Below are 20,625 nucleotides of genomic sequence, written 5' to 3'. Positions count from 1 at the left end.
TCTCGTCATACAGTGTCACAACATTTAAGGGCATTTGGACTGAAAGCCCCACTCTGCAGTGACCAAACCTCTCATTAACAGAAAGAATCACAAGGCTAGACTCCCCTTTATTTGGTGAGGAGCATGTTGTGTGGACAGAGGACAAATGGCCACAGGTCATTTTAGTGATGAAAGCAAGTATAATTTATTTGGGTCTGATGGGAAACATTATGTTCATCAACAAACTGAGGAAAGACTGAAACCAAAGTGTGTTAAGAAGTCAGTGAAAGGCGGTGGAGGAAGGGTCATGGTTTGGGGAATGTTTTCTGCAGCAGGAGTTGGACCTCTCATACAGCTACATGGCAGAGTGAATACAAGTGTGGATCAGAACCTTTTTCACAACACGTGGTTCCTTACTTGTGTCCATCATTCAATCATCAGCAATGATCATGCAGGACAATGCCCCCTGTCACACAGCAAAACGGGGAAAGCAGCTCCTGGAAACAATGAAATGGCCACAGCCCAGAGTCCTGACCTAAACCCAAAAGAAAACCTCTGGAAAATCCTTTGTGTCAAAATTATGGCCAAGAAACCCACAACAAAGAAGTGTGGAAGAGACTGGAAGAAGAGTGGACCAAAGTCCCCCCAGAGCAGTGTGAGAGGCTAGTGATGTCCTGTGGCCGCAGATGTGCTGACGTCATTCACAGCGACGGCCGGTGCACGTCCTACTGATTGTGACTGTTGTTACCTGCAGAACATTTACTGATCATCTCTCTACAGTCATTATATACAAGAATATGCAGTTATTGCTGCTCTCTAATTATCAGCATCACGCTCTGGAGAAAATAAAGGTTTTATGTTAATAAACATTGGATCTTTTGTAAAACACTGCTCTAGTGGCATGGTGCACCCCTTACCCTGCTCTAGTGGCATGGTACACCCCTTACCCTGCTCTAGTGGCATGGTGCACCCTTTACCCTGCTCTAGTGGCATGGTGCCCCCTTACCCTGCTCTAGTGGCATGGTGCACCCCTTACCCTGCTCTAGTGGCATGGTGCACCCCTTACCCTGCTCTAGTGGCATGGTGCACCCCTTACCCTGCTCTAGTGGCATGGTGCACCCCTTACCATGCTCTAGTGGCATGGTGCACCCCTTACCCTGCTCTAGTGGCATGGTACACCCCTTACCCTGCTCTAGTGGCATGGTGCCCCCTTACCCTGCTCTAGTGGCATGGTGCACCCCTTACCCTGCTCTAGTGGCATGGTGCACCCCTTACTCTGTTCTAGTGGCATGGTGCACCCCTTACCCTGCTCTAGTGGCATGGTGCACCCCTTACCATGCTCTAGTGGCATGGTGCCCCCCTTACCCTGCTCTAGTGGCATGGTGCACCCCTTACTGTGTTTTAGTAGCATGGTGCACCCCTTACTCTGTTCTAGTGGCATGGTGCCCCCCTTACCCTGCTCTAGTGACATGGTGCACCCCTTACCCTGCTCTAGTGGCATGGTTCCCCCCTTACCCTGCTCTAGTAGCATGGTGCACCCCTTACTGTGTTTTAGTAGCATGGGGCACCCCTTACTCTGTTCTAGTGGCATGGTGCACCCCTTACCCTGCTCTAGTGGCATGGTTCCCCCCTTACCCTGCTCTAGTGGCATGGTGCCCCCCTTTCCCTGCTCAAGTGGCATGGTGCACCCCTTACCCTGCTCTAGTGGCATGGTTCCCCCCTTTACCCTGCTCTAGTGGCAAGGTGCACCCCTTACCCTGTTCTAGTGGCATGGGGCACCCCTTACCCTGCTCTAGTGGCATGGTGCACCCCTTACCCTGTTCTAGTCGCATGGTGCACCCCTTACTTTGCTCTAGTGGCATGGTGCGCCCCTTACCCTGCTTTAGTGGCATGGTGCACCCCTTACCCTGCTCTAGTGGCATGGTGCACCCCTTACCTTGCTCTAGTGGCATGGTGCACCCCTTACCCTGCTCTAGTGGCATGGTGCACCCCTTACCCTGCTCTAGTAGCATGGTGCACCCCTTACCCTGCTCTAGTGGCATGGTGCACCCCTTACCATGCTCTAGTGGCATGGTGCCCCCCTTACTGTGTTTTAGTAGCATGGTGCACCCCTTACTCTGTTCTAGTGGCATGGTGCCCCCCTTACCCTGCTCTAGTGGCATGGTGCACCCCTTACCATGCTCTAGTGGCATGGTGCCCCCCTTACTGTATTTTAGTAGCATGGTGCACCCCTTACTCTGTTCTAGTGGCATGGTACGCCCCTTACCCTGCTCTAGTGGCATGGTGCACCCCTTACCCTGTTCTAGTGGCATGGGGCACCCCTTACCCTGCTCTAGTGGCATGGTGCACCCCTTACCCTGTTCTAGTCGCATGGTGCACCCCTTACTTTGCTCTAGTGGCATGGTGCGCCCCTTACCCTGCTCTAGTGGCATGGTGCACCCCTTACCCTGCTCTAGTGGCATGGTGCACCCCTTACCTTGCTCTAGTGGCATGGTGCACCCCTTACCCTGCTCTAGTGGCATGGTGCACCCCTTACCCTGCTCTAGTAGCATGGTGCACCCCTTACCCTGCTCTAGTGGCATGGTGCACCCCTTACCATGCTCTAGTGGCATGGTGCCCCCCTTACTGTGTTTTAGTAGCATGGTGCACCCCTTACTCTGTTCTAGTGGCATGGTGCCCCCCTTACCCTGCTCTAGTGGCATGGTGCACCCCTTACCATGCTCTAGTGGCATGGTGCCCCCCTTACTGTATTTTAGTAGCATGGTGCACCCCTTACTCTGTTCTAGTGGCATGGTACGCCCCTTACCCTGCTCTAGTGGCATGGTGCACCCCTTACCCTGCTCTAGTGGCATGGTGCACCCCTTACTCTGTTCTAGTGGCATGGTGCACCCCTTACCCTGCTCTAGTGGCATGGTGCACCCCTTACCATGCTCTAGTGGCATGGTGCCCCCCTTACTGTGTTTTAGTAGCATGGTGCACCCCTTACTCTGTTCTAGTGGCATGGTGCCCCCCTTACCCTGCTCTAGTGACATGGTTCCCCCCTTACCCTGCTCTAGTGGCATGGTTCCCCCCTTACCCTGCTCTAGTGGCATGGTGCCCCCCTTACTGTGTTTTAGTAGCATGGTGCACCCCTTACTCTGTTCTAGTGGCATGGTGCACCCCTTACCCTGCTCTAGTGGCATGGTTCCCCCCTTACCCTGCTCTAGTGGCATGGTTCCCCCCTTACCCTGCTCTAGTGGCATGGTGCACCCCTTACCCTGCTCTAGTGGCATGGTGCCCCCCTTTACCCTGCTCTAGTGGCAAGGTGCACCCCTTATCCTGTTCTAGTGGCATGGGGCACCCCTTACCCTGCTCTAGTGGCATGGTGCACCCCTTACCTTGTTCTAGTCGCATGGTGCGCCCCTTACTTTGCTCTAGTGGCATGGTGCGCCCCTTACCCTGCTCTAGTGGCAAGGTGCACCCCTTACCCTGCTCTAGTGGCATGGTGCACCCCTTACCCTGCTCTAGTGGCAAGGTGCACCCCTTACCCTGCTCTAGTGGCATGGTGCACCCCTTACCCTGCTCTAGTGGCATGGTGCACCCCTTACCCTGTTCTAGTGGCATGGTACGCCCCTTACCCTGCTCTAGTGGCAAGGTGCACCCCTTACCCTGCTCTAGTGGCATGGTGCACCCCTTACACTGCTCTAGTGGCATGGTGCACCCCTTACCCTGCTCTAGTGGCATGGTGCACCCATTACCCTGCTCTAGTGGCATGGTGCTCCCCTTACCCTGCTCTAGTGGCAAGGTGCACCCCTTACCCTGCTCTAGTGGCAAGGTGCACCCCTTACCCTGCTCTAGTGGCATGGTGCACCCCTTAACCTGCTCTAGTGGCATGGTGCACCCCTTACCCTGTTCTAGTGGCATGGTACGCCCCTTACCCTGCTCTAGTGGCAAGGTGCACCCCTTACCCTGCTCTAGTGGCATGGTGCACCCCTTACCCTGCTCTAGTGGCATGGTGCACCCCTTACCCTGCTCTAGTGGCATGGTGCACCCATTACCCTGCTCTAGTGGCATGGTGCTCCCCTTACCCTGCTCTAGTGGCATGGTGCGCCCCTTACCCTGCTCTAGTGGCATGGTGCACCCCTTACCCTGCTCTAGTGGCATGGTGCCCCCCTTACCCTGGTCTAGTGGCATGGTGCACCCCTTACTGTTTTTTAGTAGCATGGTGTACTCCTTACCCTGCTCTAGTGGCATGGTGCACCTCTTACCCTGCTCTAGTGGCATGGTGCCCCCCTTACCCTGCTCTAGTGGCATGGTGCCCCCCTTACCCTGCTCTAGTGGCATGGTGCCCCCATTACCCTGCTCTAGTGGCATGGTGCACCCCTTACCCTGTTCTAGTGGCATGGTGCCCCCCTTTACCCTGCTCTAGTGGCAAGGTGCACCCCTTACCCTGTTCTAGTGGCATGGTGCACCCCTTACCCTGCTCTAGTGGCATGGTGCACCCCTTACCCTGCTCTAGTGGCATGGTGCTCCCCTTACCCTGCTCTAGTGGCATGGTGCACCCCTTACCCTGCTCTAGTGGCATGGTGCACCCCTTACCCTGTTCTAGTGGCATGGTGCTCCCCTTACCCTGCTCTAGTGGCATGGTGCACCCCTTACCCTGTTCTAGTGGCATGGTGCTCCCCTTACCCTGCTCTAGTGGCATGGTGCACCCCTTTCCCTGCTCTAGTGGCATGGTGCTCCCCTTACCCTGCTCTAGTGGCATGGTGCACCCCTTACCCTGCTCTAGTGGCATGGTGCTCCCCTTACCCTGCTCTAGTGGCATGGTGCACCCCTTACCCTGCTCTAGTGGCATGGTGCTCCCCTTACCCTGCTCTAGTGGCATGGTGCTCCCCTTACCCTGCTCTAGTGGCATGGTGCACCCCTTACCCTGCTCTAGTGGCATGGTGCTCCCCTTACCCTGCTCTAGGGGCATGGTGCACCCCTTACCCTGTTCTAGTGGCATGGTGCTCCCCTTACCCTGCTCTAGTGGCATGGTGCACCCCTTACCCTGCTCTAGTGGCATGGTGCACCCATTACTCTGCTCTAGTGGCATGGTGCGCCCCTTACCCTGCTCTAGTGGCATGGTGCTCCCCTTCCCCTGCTCTAGTGGCATGGTGCACCCCTTACCCTGCTCTAGTGACATGGTGCACCCATTACCCTGCTCTAGTGGCATGGTGCGCCCCTTACCCTGCTCTAGTGGAATGGTGCCCCCATTACCCTGCTCTAGTGGCATGGTGCCCCCCTTGCCCTGCTCTAGTGGCATGGTGCACCCCTTACCATGTTCTAGTGGCAAGGTGCCCCCATGACCCTGCTCTAGTGGCATGGTGCACCCCTTACCCTGTTCTAGTGGCATGGTGCCCCCCTTTACCCTGCTCTAGTGGATAGGTGCACCCCTTACCCTGTTCTAGTGGCATGGGACACCCCTTACCCTGCTCTAGTGGCATGGTGCCCCCTTACCCTGTTCTAGTGGCATGGTGCACCCATTACCCTGCTCTAGTGGCATGGTGCGCCCCTTACCCTGCTCTAGTGGCATGGTGCTCCCCTTACCCTGCTCTAGTGGCATGGTGCACCCCTTACCCTGCTCTAGTGGCATGGTGCACCCATTACCCTGCTCTAGTGGCATGGTGCGCCCCTTACCCTGCTCTAGTGGCATGGTGCTCCCCTTACCCTGCTCTAGTGGCATGGTTCACCCCTTACCCTGCTCTAGTGGCATGGTGCCCCCATTACCCTACTCTAGTGGCATGGTGCACCCCTTACCCTGCTCTAGTGGCATGGTGCTTCTTTTACCCTGCTCTAGTGGCATGGTGCTCCCCTTACCCTGTTCTAGTGGCATGGTGCACCCCTTACCCTGTTCTAGTGGCATGGTGCACCCCTTACCCTGCTCTAGTGGCATGGTGCTCCCCTTACCCTGTTCTAGTGGCATGGTGCTCCCCTTACCCTGTTCTAGTGGCATGGTGCACCCATTACCCTGCTCTAGTGGCATGGTGCTCCCCTTACCCTGCTCTAGTGGCATGGTGCTCCCCTTACCCTGTTCTAGTGGCATGGTGCACCCCTTACCCTGCTCTAGTGGCATGGTGCTTCTTTTACCCTGCTCTAGTGGCATGGTGCACCCCTTACCCTGTTCTAGTGGCATGGTGCTCCCCTTACCCTGCTCTAGTGGCATGGTGCACCCATTACCCTGCTCTAGTGGCATGGTGCACCCCTTACCCTGTTCTAGTGGCATGGTGCTCCCCTTTCCCTGCTCTAGTGGCATGTTGCACCCATTACCCTGCTCTAGTGGCATGGTGCACCCCTTACCCTGCTCTAGTGGCATGGTGCACCGATTACCCTGCTCTAGTGGCATGGTGCAGCCATTACCCTGCTCTAGTGGCATGGTGCGCCCCTTACCCTGCTCTAGTGGCATGGTGCTCCCCTTACCCTGTTCTAGTGGCATGGTGCACCCCTTACCCTGCTCTAGTAGCATGGTGCACCCATTACCCTGCTCTAGTGGCATGGTGCTCCCCTTACCCTGTTCTAATGGCATGGTGCGCCCCTTACCCTGCTCTAGTGGCATGGTGCACCCCTTACCCGGCTCTAGTGGCATGGTGCCCCCATTACCCTGCTCTAGTGGCATGGTGCACCCCTTACCCTGCTCTAGTGGCATGGGGCACCCCTTACCTTGCTCTAGTGGCACGGTGCACCCCTTACCCTGCTCTAGTGGCATGGTGCGCCCCTTACCCTGCTCTAGTGGCATGGTGCTCCCCTTACCCTGTTCTAGTGGCATGGTGCACCCCTTACCCTGCTCTAGTGGCATGGTGCACCTATTACCCTGCTCTAGTGGCATGGTGCACCCCTTACCCTGCTCTAGTGGCATGGTGCCCCCATTACCCTGCTCTAGTGGCATGGTGCACCCCTTACCCTGCTCTAGTGGCATGGGGCACCCCTTACCTTGCTCTAGTGGCACGGTGCACCCCTTACCCTGCTCTAGTGGCATGGTGCGCCCCTTACCCTGCTCTAGTGGCATGGTGCTCCCCTTACCCTGTTCTAGTGGCATGGTGCACCCCTTACCCTGCTCTAGTGGCATGGTGCTCCCCTTACCCTGTTCTAGTGGCATGGTGCTCCCCTTACCCTGCTCTAGTGGCATGGTGCACCCCTTACTCTGCTCTAGTGGCATGGTGCACCCATTACCCTGCTCTAGTGGCATGGTGCACCCCTTACCCTGCTCTAGTGGCATGGTGCACCCCTTACCCGGCTCTAGTGGCATGGTGCCCCCATTACCCTACTCTAGTGGCATGGTGCACCCCTTACCCTGCTCTAGTGGCATGGTGCCGCCCTTTACCCTGTTCTAGTGGCATGGTGCACCCCTTACCCTGTTCTAGTGGCATGGTGCACCCCTTACAGGAAACCTGCACATGGTCATCAATGGGGATTACATTATTTCTGAAAAAAGCAACTGATCAGACATTGTGCTCTAATTTTCTTCTCCTTTGTAGGTGTTTTTAGACTTACATCGCTTACTCAAAATCAACCACTAGATGGCGATGTTTACTTATTTATTTTTTAATGCATGAATCCGAGGACACAAGGTTCATCTGCAGACATTACTCTGCTTGCTGCAGTTAGGACAATGTTGACATTGTAAGTATCATGTATCTTCAGAGTATTGAAGCCCGAATTTTCATTTTTTCTTGTTAGGTTTTTTCCTTCCTTTCTTCATAGAGCGCTGCTTTTTTTTGTTCTTGTATGTTTTGTTGTTTAGATGCCACCTTTTAGTTTTGAGTGACGCTGTTCATGTTATGACATAAAGTCCTGAAAAACAGGGGAAAAATATGCGGTCAAATATTATTTTTTATTTTTGGAAGTGAAATGACAGAAAAATCAGAATTGCCAAAATATAGAAACGGGATAGTAAAGTGGGGGGTCGGTGTTCCCCCAAAATGTATAGGGCCTTGAAGAAGTTCTATGTAATGAGAAAAAAAGCACTTTTTAAAGAAGAAAAACAGCGCCTCTACTGTCATTGTGGCCATATCTGGTAGTGCAGCTCCGCTCCACCAGATGGGTGGGATTTGGTAGATGGTTTGGGGTCCCCCACTACTGGGATCCCCTTATCAACTTAAGGGATTCCTTAAATTTCATTCATGTGTTCTGTAAAAATTGTCTGGCAACCACTATGACCTCCATTACAGCTTGTATTGAGGTTGTCACCCAGATTTACCAAATTGCTTTTTTATAATGTGCCACTAGGTGGCGATCAAGAGTAACGCTTCATCAGGTTGATCCAATAATGAGGACTTCTATTTATGTGGACAACCAACGATCTCTTTTATATAACAAAGTACTGAATCCAGAAAATGAAAGGATATGGAAACCTTCAGAGGACGATTTATCTACTTAACTGCATGTATTTTGAGCTAAAAATAATATTTGCAATTGGGTTTTATTACAAAATTTGCACCGTTTGCCTTTTACGGCTCATTGATGGCTATTGAATGAGTTAACTGAGAATCATTCAGTGAGTTCAAACGGATGAGAAGTTTGTATCTAATTTATGGTGTAACTTCATTCTGCGGCTAACAAAGTGTTTGCAACCAGCAGTGGCTAATGGCGACACAATTTGTGAAGTAAAATAGTGGGACTTGAGATCACAGTGGACGCAGGTTCAGTGTAATGTGGCCAGGAACCGCCTCCGCTGTCGTTTAATAAACTCCTCTGATGACCATGAATCACACCAATTTCAGCTGAACTTTGATGTGGTTATAAATCAGCTGAGAGGAGCCCAAAAGAGGAGAGATAAAAGGGTCATTGCAGAACGAGCTCACTGACAGATTCTGAGTGCACTCAATCTGGAGCCGGAAATGTGCAGGGAAATAAAGAGCCGCTAGAAGACAAACGGGAAACATTTGTAAGGAAAACACAATTGCAAAATTATTTTGTAGCCCAAAATGCAAGCAAAACTAAAGGCACCCCAGAGGTACTGTGTAATGTTCTGCAAAGCAGCGTCACTTACAAGGTGCTGGTGATAGTGATAGTCATGGAGGCAGGAGATAGGGGCAGCGGGGGTGATGGCATCAATGGTGGAGGACGTAAAGGGGGCAACTGGATTGAATTTGGTGATGGTGATAATGGCAGTGATGGTGGAGGTGGTAATGATGGAGGTGGTGATGGTAGGGTTGGTGGAGATGGTGATGATGATGGTGGTGAATCTGGAGGTGGTGATGGTAGTGATGTTGGAGGTGGTGATGGTGGAGGTGGTGATGATGATGATGGTGGAGGTGGTGATGGTAGGGTTGGTGGAGATGGTGGAGGTGGTGATGGTAGCGATGGTGGAGGTGGTGATGGTAGCGATGGTGGAGGTGGTGATGGTGGAGGTGCTGATGGTAATGTTGGTGGAGGTGGTGATGGTAGTGATGGTGGAGATTGTGATGGTAGGGTTGGTGGAGGTGATGATGATGATGGTGGAGGGGATGATGATAGTAGTGATGGTGGAGGTGATGATGGTGGAGGTGATGATGGTGGAGGTTGTGATGATGATGGTGGAGGTGATGATGGTGGAGGTGGTGATGATGGTGGAGGTGGTGATGATGGTGGAGGTGATGATGGTGGAGGGGGTGATGATGGTGGAGGTGATGATGGTGGAGGTGATGATGGTGGAGGTGGTGATGATGATGGTGGAGATGATGATGATGATGGTGGAGGTGATGAATATGATGGGGGAGGTGATGATGGTGGAGGTGATGATGATGGTGGAGGTGATGATGGTGGAGGTTGTGATGATGGTGGAGGTGGAGGTGATGATGGTGGAGGTGGTGATGATGGTGGAGGGGATGATGATAGTAGTGATGGTGGAGGTGATGATGGTGGAGGTGGTGATGATGATGGTGATGATGATGATGGTGGAGGTGGTGATGATGATGGTGATGATGATGATGATGATGGTGGAGGTGTTGATGGTGGAGGTGGTGATTATGATGGTGATGATGATGATGATGGTGGAGGTGTTGATGGTGGAGGTGGTGATGATGATGGTGATGATGATGATGGTGGAGGTGGTGATGATGATGGTGGAGGTGATGATGGTGGAGGGGATGATGATAGTAGTGATGGTGGAGGTGGTGATGATGATGATGATGGTGGAGATGGTGATGATGATGGTGATGATGATGATGATGATGATGGTGGAGGTGTTGATGGTGGAGGTGGTGATGATGATGGTGGAGGTGGTGATGATGATGATGGTGATGATGATGATGGTGGAGGTGGTGATGATGATGGTGATGATGATGATGGTGGAGGTGGTGATGATGATGGTGGAGGTGATGATGATGATGGTGGAGGTGGTGATGATGATGGTGGAGATGGTGATGATGATGGTGATGATGATGATGATGATGGTGGAGGTGTTGATGGTGGAGGTGGTGATGATGATGGTGGAGGTGGTGATGATGATGATGGTGATGATGATGATGGTGGAGGTGGTGATGATGATGGTGATGATGATGATGATGATGGTGGAGGTGGTGATGATGATGGTGATGATGATGATGATGGTGGAGGTGGTGATGATGATGATGATGATGGTGGAGGTGGTGATGATGATGGTGGAGGTGATGATGATGATGGTACCTGCAGTATTACTCGTATGAAACCTCATGAATTCTTGACTTTTTCTTGCAGTTACAATGATCTGGTAAGTGAGGCTGAGTAGCTGTCACCGTTAGTCTTGTAGAAGGTGTCGGTGGTCACGATTGGATGGTTGGCTCGCAGAGTTGGCGATGGCCCATTATTGTCTTGCGCAGTTATTATGGCCAGTGATGGAGTGCACCCGTAATGCAGGCAGGATCAGAGGGCCGGCATTTACAGAATAAGACTACACAAATCTCCCCGGAGGTGACAGGTCTGCAGAAAAGGGTCCATGACTCCAGGACCTCCACGGTGTCCATCTTCATATGCAGAGACTTGGTGACTGGTGTAGAGTCACCGGACCCAGTCACCAGAACCTCCTGCTCTCTGCAGACCAGTATCGGATTGTCACTTGTTGTACAGAGGAGGACGCAATATTTTGAAATTTCTTATTAATCACTTATCTTGCACATTTTCATACTGCGGCATCAGGTCTTGGAAGATATTGAGGCTATAAAGTCATCTGCATTTTGCCGGCCGGTGCATGTGACGGCCTTTCTCTGCCATCACCTTCTAATTTGCAGCTGTTCGCTGTTATGTAGCAGAGGCCAATGCATTGGCAGAGCTGTAAACAGCGGGAAAAGTAAGTATTTGATCCTCCTCTGCCAATTTTTGTAAGTTTTCCACCTACAGAAAATGGAGAGATCTGAGTAATTTTTATCATAGGTAACTTCACCTGTGACAGAATAAGCCCCCCCTCCCCAGAAAATCCCATTGTACGATTTATAAATAATTAATTTGCATTTTATTGCATGAAATAAGTACGGTATTTAATAAAATAGAGAACAGAACTTAATGTTTGGTAGAAACCTTTGTTTGCAGAAACAGAGGTCGGATGTTTACAGTCGTTCTTGACCAGGTTTGCGCCCACTGCAGCAGAGATATCAGCAACTCCTCCATACAGATCTTCGTCAGATCTTTCAGGTCACTCCTCCATACAGATCTTCTCCAGATCTTTCAGGTCACTCCTCCATACAGATCTTCTCCAGATCTTTCAGGTCACTCCTCCATACAGATCTTCTCCAGATCTTTCAGGTCACTCCTCCATACAGATCTTCTCCAGATCTTTCAGGTCACTCCTCCATACAGATCTTCTCCAGATCTTTCAGGTCACTCCTCCATACAGATCTTCTCCAGATCTTTTAGGTAACTCCTCCATACAGATCTTCTCCAGATCTTTCAGGTCACTCCTCCATACAGATCTTCTCCAGATCTTTCAGGTCACTCCTCCATACAGATCTTCTCCAGATCTTTCAGGTCACTCCTCCATACAGATCTTCTCCAGATCTCTCAGGTCACTCCTCCATACAAATCTTCTCCAGATCTCTCAGGTCACTCCTCCATACAGATCTTCTCCAGATCTCTCAAGTCACTCCTCCATACAGATCTTCTCCAGATCTCTCAGGTCACTCCTCCATACAGATCTTCTCCAGATCTCTCAGGTCACTCCTTCATACAGATCTTCTCCAGATCTCTCAAGTCACTCCTCCATACAAATCTTCTCCAGATCTCTCAGGTCACTCCTCCAAACAAATCTTCTCCAGATCTCTCAGGTCACTCCTCCATACAGATCTTCTCCAGATCTTTCAGGTCACTCCTCCAAACAAATCTTCTCCAGATCTCTCAAGTCACTCCTCTGACTCGCCCACCCCAGGGCTATGGGACACCCGGTGCCGGGCCGGACTAGTCCGGTGGTAGTCAGTGGTGGCTGGGCCCGGCTCCGTGGCCCTGGTGGGTGTCAGTATAATATGTGGCTGATGACTTTAAGTTTGTGTTCGTGACGCCACCTGTGGTATGCGGCTATTAAGCCGCCGCTGCTGTGTAAGGCCTCCGGGGTGATGAAGTGGCAGCAATGGTGGTACTGCTCCCCACAGGTGGAGCGGTGCCCCGGGACACAGTTGGTGCTTGTGGAAGTCTATGGTGTTGTGTGACTAGCACGGTGCAGGGCCGACAAGCAATGAAAGAAACAGGCACAAACAGTAGTCTCTTTACCTTCTCCTCTTTTACTCGGCAGTAGTTTAGTCCAGGGAGACCGTCACAGATGGTAAAGATGGTCCGGCCGGCCTGGAAGTGCCTGGGGTGATCTTTGGCCAGTTGAGTATGAGGCCTACTCCTTAATCTTTCTTTGCTGTTTTAGGACACTGCACTTTGGGTTAGCAATTGCCCTCTTGCTGCTGGGACTGGTGGTTCGTCCCTTTTTCTGTGGGGTAGACTGCGCAGGCCCTCTCTGGTGCTTCTCTGCTGGAGTCCACACCAGGCCCTTGGGATGCAGCTGTACCTTCAGATTGCTTCTGGGCCAGGGGGCTTGCAGCTCTCCTGCCCTCCGGATTCAGCTACCAGGGATGGATTTTATGCCCTGGCAACCACAGACTCCAATGTCCGAGTCTCTGCTGTGCCTCGCTGCTCCCCTTGCTTCACTGGGCCAAGCTATCCCAGCTCTAGGCCCCAGTTTCACAAGGCAGCACTGCTCTGCGTCTGCACTCTTTCACTCCTGTCTCCAGACTAACCACTACTTCCTCCCTTCAGCCAGACTTAAGGAATGCTCCCTGAAGTTCCAGGTTCAGAGCTCCCTCTGCTGGCCGGAGGGAGAACTGTGTTGGGTGTTAACTTACTGGCCAATAGATCTCCCAATTACCTCCAGGCTCAGCATTAACCCTTTGGGAGGGCAATGCTGTTGTGGCGACCAGGTCCTGGGGCGCCACACTCCCCCTTAGTTAAATTCAGTACTCCCGGACTGTAGAAACAAACATGACATGTTAGAACATTTCATCCCATTATGGGAGGCGCAAATACTTTAACGTTACAAACTTAAACATTACTATAAGAGTCCAGTGTGGCTCCCTGCCGGGTGTCCATTACACTGCTCCATGGGGGACCCGCCGCGATCAAACCCCCAACGTAGGCTCTGGGCGTGCGTCAGAGCATTGATGACCCCACTCTATGCACGCCGGACGGGTTTTTCTTCAGGGGTGTTGAGCACACTGGTGCTAACTATGAACAATTTAGGTGTTGGCCACCCATAGTCCAGTGGCCCAATTGTCCATTTTCGCAATCAAAGAAAAAGAAAAACATTTTGTACACAACCTTACAGACATTTTGCATAACTATGTACATTCTAATAAATACTCCTTCTTTTTCCCTTATACAGTTGACTCTCTATACCTTGGAGGGGGTTGTCCCCGAGTGCTGCGTTGGGACCTGCGTAGCTCTGGTGTTTGCCCCTGACTACGTGGTGCGTCTTCTACCTCAGCACTACAGGTGGGCCTAACCCCGATAGGTAAGCGTGATGGTTGCCTATGTGGTCTAAGAGTCGCCAAGGGTATGACAGGTTCACCACTGACAGGGGGTTGATCCTCCTGTTCCACTGCTGGCATGTCATCTCGTGTGGGAGCAGACGGTTCTTTAGGTGGATCCGGAACCTTTTCTGTTTCTGGCTCGACCAACTGCGGAAACGTCAAAACTGGTACCACTATGGCATTGTTTATTCGGGTCCAAGTTTTGGGGAATTTTCCAAGGATGGTTTGAATCATCTCCCCTTCTTTCTCTTGACTTTGGGGACTTCCTTGTACTTCTTCCATTTCTCTTTGGATTCTGCACCGTTCAGGGCACGCTTTCAGGCGGTCTCGAGAAATTGCTTGATAGGTCTTGCCTTCATCCTTGCTTATGAGGCATACCTTACTATTGTCAAAGTTGGAGGGGATAATGGTGTAGGGCTCGTTTTCCCACTGATCATCCAATTTATGCGTCCTCCGCTTCTTCTTGAGGACTTGTTCTCCAGGTGCTAAGGGAGTTGCTGGGGCTGTTTGATTGTAATGCTGCTCTTGTCTCGTTCTTGCTTGAGACAGGCTCCTCTCTACGCACTCCTGGACCTTACGGTACCGCTGCTGCCGTTCTGTATCCCAATCCTCTATTTCTTGAACCGCCTCAGGCGACACAGTCCCCATCTCAAAGTCTACAGGCAACTTGCCAGGTCTGGCTCGCATCAGGTAAGCGGGGCTGCAGTTGGTCGAATTTACTGGGATATGGTTGTACAGGTCTACCAGATCTGGCAACTTCTCTGGCCATTGGTTCCTTTCTTCCAGCGGTAGGGTCTACAGCATATCAATAACCACATGGTTCATTTTCTCGCACAGTCCATTGGTTTGGGGGTGGTACGGTGTGGTTCGGATTTTCTTACAGCCGTACATGTTACAGAACTCTTGGAACACTTTGGCCTTGAATGCAGGACCTTGATCAGTCAGTACCCTTTCCGGATAACCGTGAGGTCGACAAAAGGATGCCTGGAACGCTCTAGCTGCTGTTCTGGCTGTCTGGTCCTTCACAGGCACTACTACCAGGAAACGAGAGTAATGGTCCACAATGGTGAGGGCGTACACATAGCCTGACCGGCTTGGTGTTAACTTCACGTGGTCCAGGGCCACCAACTCCAGGGGCTGCTTCGTGACAATTGGCTGTAGGGGAGACCTTTGGCTGGCATCATCCTTCCGCCTCAGGTTACACGGGCCACAGTCTCGGCACCACTTCTCGATCATCTTTCTCATGTGCACCCAATAGAACCGATCACGGAGTAGGGCCTCCAACTTCTTCCACCCGAAGTGTCCTGCGTTATCATGATACGCTGCTAGGACCATTGGAGCATCCCTCTGTGGAACCACTATCTGCCAGACGAGTTCATTCGTTCGCCAGTTGACATATCTCTTGCAGAGCTTGCCTTGGTAGGTGAACAGTCGTCCCCTCTCCTTCCACAGCTGCTGGGCTTCCTCTGGAGCGTCTGGGCCAAGATGGGTCTCAGCTTGCGCTAGCTTCTCTTTGACCAATCGCACGGCCGGGTCACCGTTCTGTGTCTCTTCCCAATTATGGTGGAGTAATGGGTTGACCGAGACCTCGTGCTGGCTTGAGCGCTTCACTCCCACAGCATGCTCACACTGGGAAACACCTTGGTGATGGAAAGCCGGTAACTCTATCTCTTCGAGTTCATCCAGGTCTTCTCCAGACTCGGGTAAGTGAGGCATTCTGGACAGCGCATCAGCATTGTTATTCTTCTTGCCAGCCCGATACTTGATGGTAAAGTCAAAGTTAGACAGCCGGGCCATCCATCGCTGTTCCATCGCACCTAACTTGGCTGTTGCCAGGTGTGTCAACGGATTGTTGTCCGTGAAGATGGTGAACTTGGCCGATGCCAGATAGTGCTTGAAGCGTTCAGTCACTGCCCAAACAATAGCGAGGAACTCCAGCTTGAAGGAACTGTAGTTTTCTGGATTCCTTTCTGTGGGCCGAAGCTTCCTACTGGCGTACGCTATCACCCTCTCTCTGCCTCCCTGTACCTGGGACAGAACTGCTCCCAGGCCCACGTTGCTGGCGTCTGTATACAGTACAAACGGTTGGCTGTAGTCAGGGTAGGCCAGAATTTCTTCTCCCGTGAGAGCCCCTTTCAGCCGGACAAAGGATGTTTCTAGTTGGCTGCTCCATTCAAATGGAGGGCTCTGCTTCTTAGCCTGCTTTGGCTGGCCCACCAGGAGATCTTGAAGGGGCGCTGCTATCTTAGTGAAACCATCAATGAACCTTCGGTAGTAGCCCACCAGTCCAAGGAACTGCCGCACCTCCTTCACTGTGGTGGGTCTTGGCCAGTCCTTGATTACAGTGACTTTCTCCGGATCAGGTGCCACACCTTCTGCGCTGACCACATGACCCAGGTACTGTACCTTTGGCTTCAAGAGGTGACATTTGGACGGCTTGATCTTCAGGCCATATTTCGACAAGGACTCAAACACTTCTGCTAAGTGCTTCAGGTGGTCCTCATAAGTCTTGGAGTAGACTATGACGTCATCCAGGTACAACAGCACGGTTTCAAAGTTGTGGTGGCCCAAGCAGCACTCCATCAACCTTTGGAATGTCCCTGGGGCGTTGCAGAGCCCGAATGGCATACAATTGAACTCACAGAGGCCCATTGGTGTCGTGAATGCAGTCTTCTCCTTGTCCGCCTCTGCCACGGGAACCTGCCAATACCCACTGGTGAGATCCAAGGTGGAGAAATAGTTAGCTGACTTTAAGGCTGTTAGTGACTCCTCTATTCTGGGCAGTGGATAAGCATCTTTATGTGTAATGCGGTTAATTTGCCTGTAATCTACACACATTCTCATTGTACCATCTTTTTTCTTTACGAGCACTAGTGGAGCTGCCCAGGGGCTACAACTATCTCTGATAACCCCAGCCTCCTTCATTTCTCGTAACATTTCCTTGGCACACTGATACTGTGCGGGGGGTACAGGGCGGTATCTCTCTTTAATGGGATGATGATCACCCGTGGGGATTTGATGTTTAACCCCTTTCACCTGCCCAAAATCTAGGGGGTGTTTGCTGAAGACCCGCTCGTACTCCTGTACCACCCGGTAAACCCCATGCTTTTGGTGCGAGGGGGTGGAGTCGGTGCCTACATGTAATTTTTGGCACCAGTCTTCCAGCTGCCCCTTGGAGCCATTGTCTTCCGCCTGGTCGGACGGGATCAAGGGTTCCACTGCTTTAATGGTATTGTTGCTGACAGTGTACAGTTTTGCTACAGTGGCGTACCGGGGCAATTTGGCCTCCTCCTCCCCACAATTCAAGACACGGACGGGCACTCTCCCCTTGCGGACGTCCGCTACCCCTCTGGCTATCAGGACTCCAGGCCTACTGTCTGAATACACCGGTTCTACCAAGGCATGGTAATCCTGACCCTTGAGGCCTATTGCTGCCCGACACCATATCAACATTTCACTTCTTGGGGGTATTGCAATGGGGAGGGGGTCACTTACCCTCACACTGCCAATTTCTCCTCCGGCTAGCTCTACTTGCTGCCTCCTACTCAGGGCTCTGATCTCCCTCTGTAGGGCACGCTGCTGCCCGGAGCTGGCAGTTTCAGACGCCTGTTGCAACAAAATTATCACTTCGGCAATACAATTTTCCATCACATTTGTACCAATGGTTAGCAGTGGGTCAGATTCTTTGCGATCAATATCTACAATTATCATCCCCTGACATGGCAATTCTACCCGCCCCACTTTAATGGTTACTTCTTTGTACCCAATTTGAGGTAAGGGCTGACCATTACTGGCCACAATTGTTAAATCATCATCTGGGCCATGGTCAATGTCTGAATCAGCCCAATATCTTTTGTACAGTTTATAGGGGATGGTTGTTACCTGGGACCCCGTATCCAGGAGGGCATTCAAAGGGATCCCATCCAGCACAATGGGAAGGACCGGGCGTCCTCCCACATACTTGCTGCGGCTGGGGTTTGAGCCGGGCTTCCTTACACCTGGGGGTTGGCTCCTGGCCCCAGGCTCAGCCCATTTAAAGGACAGCGTCGTGCAATGTGGCCCGCCTGGCTGCAGCGGCGGCAGATCGGTTGTCCTGTTGAATCATACCGGTCTGTGTCTCTGCCTCGGGTCGGCGGAATCCTCCTCTGTCGCATCCATGGGACGTCATCTGGGCTGGAGGCCAACTCGATTCTTGCAGGTGATGGGGTCACTTGTAGAGACTGCACGGTCTTGGCAAGGGCAGCTACAGTCTTGGTCAGCTCCTGGAACTGCTGTCTGAGCTCTGCAGTGGGATCCTTATCCAGGGACTGCGCCTCAGCTCCTGCAGCGGCTCGTGTTGCAGGCACCACCCCGGGGTATGTGATAGCAAGAGGCCGGAGGGGTACTGGGTCATTCGGTGTAGATTCTCTCAGTACCCGGATGGCCTGGTCCTTAAACTTTGCAAAGTCCAGAGCAGGGTTCTGCAGGACCAGGATACGCAGCTGGGACCTGTGGGCGTCTGACAGGAGCCCCTCTATGAACTGCTCAGTTAGGAGTTTGTGTTCTTCACGTACACTCTCTGGGTCCACCTGTTTAACTGCTTTCAGGGCCTCTTGCAAGTTTAAGGCATAGTCCCTTATGCTGTCTGTGGCCCGCTGCTTGCACCCAAAGAATCTCATCTTTATCTCTGCTGCGGTGCGGGTGTCAAAAGTACTCTTCAGCTTGGCCAGTATCTGGGCTGCTGTCCCTTTATCTGTATCAGGCCAGGACTTCGCTTCACGCTGGGCTGCGCCGGCTAGCTGTCCCATTACTATGCCCACCTTCTGGCTCTCAGTCAGCGGATACACCCGGAATAAGCTGTGCAGGCTTTAACTGAAGTCACTCAAGGTATGGGACTCCCCGGAGTACTGCGGCAGCCATTCTGCTCCCGGTATGTACGGCATGGTGATCGGCATTACCGGCGCTACAGTGGGGGCTGGGGCGACGGCGACTGGGATTGCTTCGGCTGGTGATGCGGCGTCTCGGGCTATGGCAGCCACCTGCTCTCCCTCTGAGTCGGACATCTTCCTCCCCCTTAGTGAACCTTACCAGGCTCCGTTCACTTTTCAAATTCCCTTCTGGGTCGCGCGGGGTTAACAGCGCTCTGCTCTGATGGCGCGCTCCCTTCGCGCTCTTTGTCAGGCACGCCCCCCTTCTTCCTGCGCTCGGCGCGGCTAATGGCGGCGGCAATTTACAACCAGTACACAGTCTTTTAAGCACAATTCCTGCAGGCGCACAGTACCCGGTGGGACCGGGCACGAAATCCTGTTCGTGACGCCAAAAGTTGACTCGCCCACCCCAGGGCTATGGGACACCCGGTGCCGGGCCGGACTAGTCCGGTGGTAGTCAGTGGTGGCGGGGCCCGACTCCGTGGCCCTGGTGGGTGTCAGTAGAATATGTGGCTGATGACTTTAAGTTTGTGTTCGTGACGCCACCTGTGGTATGCGGCTATTAAGCCGCCGCTGCTGTGTAAGGCCTCCGGGGTGATGAAGTGGCAGCAATGGTGGTACTGCTCCCCACAGGTGGAGCGGTGCCCCGGGACACAGTTGGTGCTTGTGGAAGTCTATGGTGTTGTGTGACTAGCACGGTGCAGGGCCGACAAGCAATGAAAGAAACAGGCACAAACAGTAGTCTCTTTACCTTCTCCTCTTTTACTCGGCAGAAGTTTAGTCCAGGGAGACCGTCACAGATGGTAAAGATGGTCCGGCCGGCCTGGAAGTGCCTGGGGTGATCTTTGGCCAGTTGAGTATGAGGCCTACTCCTTAATCTTTCTCTGCTGTTTTAGGACACTGCACTTTGGGTTTGCAATTGCCCTCCTGCTGCTGGGACTGGTGGTTCGTCCCTTTTTCTGTGGGGTAGACTGCGCAGGCCCTCTCTGGTGCTTCTCTGCTGGAGCCCACACCAGGCCCTTGGGATGCAGCTGTACCTTCAGATTGCTTCTGGGCCAGGGGGCTTGCAGCTCTCCTGCCCTCCGGATTCAGCCACCAGGGATGGATTTTATGCCCTGGCAACTACAGACTCCGATGTCCGAGTCTCTGCTGTGCCTCGCTGCTCCCCTTGCTTCACTGGGCCAAGCTATCCAAGCTCTAGGCCCCAGTTTCACAAGGCAGCACTACCCTGCGTCTGCACTCTTTCACTCCTGTCTCCAGACTAACCACTACTTCCTCCCTTCAGCCAGACTTAAGGAATGCTCCCTGAAGTTCCAGGTTCAGAGCTCCCTCTGCTGGCCGGAGGAAGAACTGTGTTGGGTGTTAACTTACTGGCCAATAGATCTCCCAATTACCTCCAGGCTCAGCATTAACCCTTTGGGAGGGCAATGCTGTTGTGGCGACCAGGTCCTGGGGCGCCACACCTCCATACAGATCTTCTCCAGATCTCTCAGGTCACTCCTCCAAACAAATCTTCTCCAGATCTTTCAGGTCACTCCTCCAGAGAGAATTAGTAGAGATCGGGTTTCTGAAGCCGCGCCAATGATCACCACCAGGACATCAGATTATGTGACTTTATTACAGCATCGGTCTACGCGTTTCATGAGCTCTGCTCACTTCCTCAGGACCATATAAAAGATATATATTATATGGTCCTGAGGAAGTGAGCAGAGCTCATGAAACGCGTAGACCGATGCTGTAATAAAGTCACATAATCTGATGTC

At 52.5% G+C, this 20,625-nt stretch overlaps 1 long non-coding RNA gene across 1 annotated transcript in view; it reads right to left on the bottom strand.

Annotated features, from left to right (window-relative positions):
- Window positions 1–7,549: 7,549 nt before the first annotated feature.
- The window catches only part of LOC142294874 (uncharacterized), a 97,859-nt gene continuing 84,783 nt past the window's right edge, over window positions 7,550–20,625 (bottom strand). The window contains exon 3 of the long non-coding RNA XR_012751313.1: window positions 7,550–7,788. This is a non-coding gene — a long non-coding RNA (uncharacterized LOC142294874). The remainder of the gene's footprint in view (window positions 7,789–20,625) is intronic.

This window comes from Anomaloglossus baeobatrachus, chromosome 3 (assembly GCF_048569485.1).
Source record: "Anomaloglossus baeobatrachus isolate aAnoBae1 chromosome 3, aAnoBae1.hap1, whole genome shotgun sequence".
In the NCBI taxonomy this organism is placed as follows: Eukaryota; Metazoa; Chordata; class Amphibia; order Anura; family Aromobatidae; genus Anomaloglossus; species Anomaloglossus baeobatrachus.
This window is presented reverse-complemented; position numbering and strand designations above follow the sequence as displayed.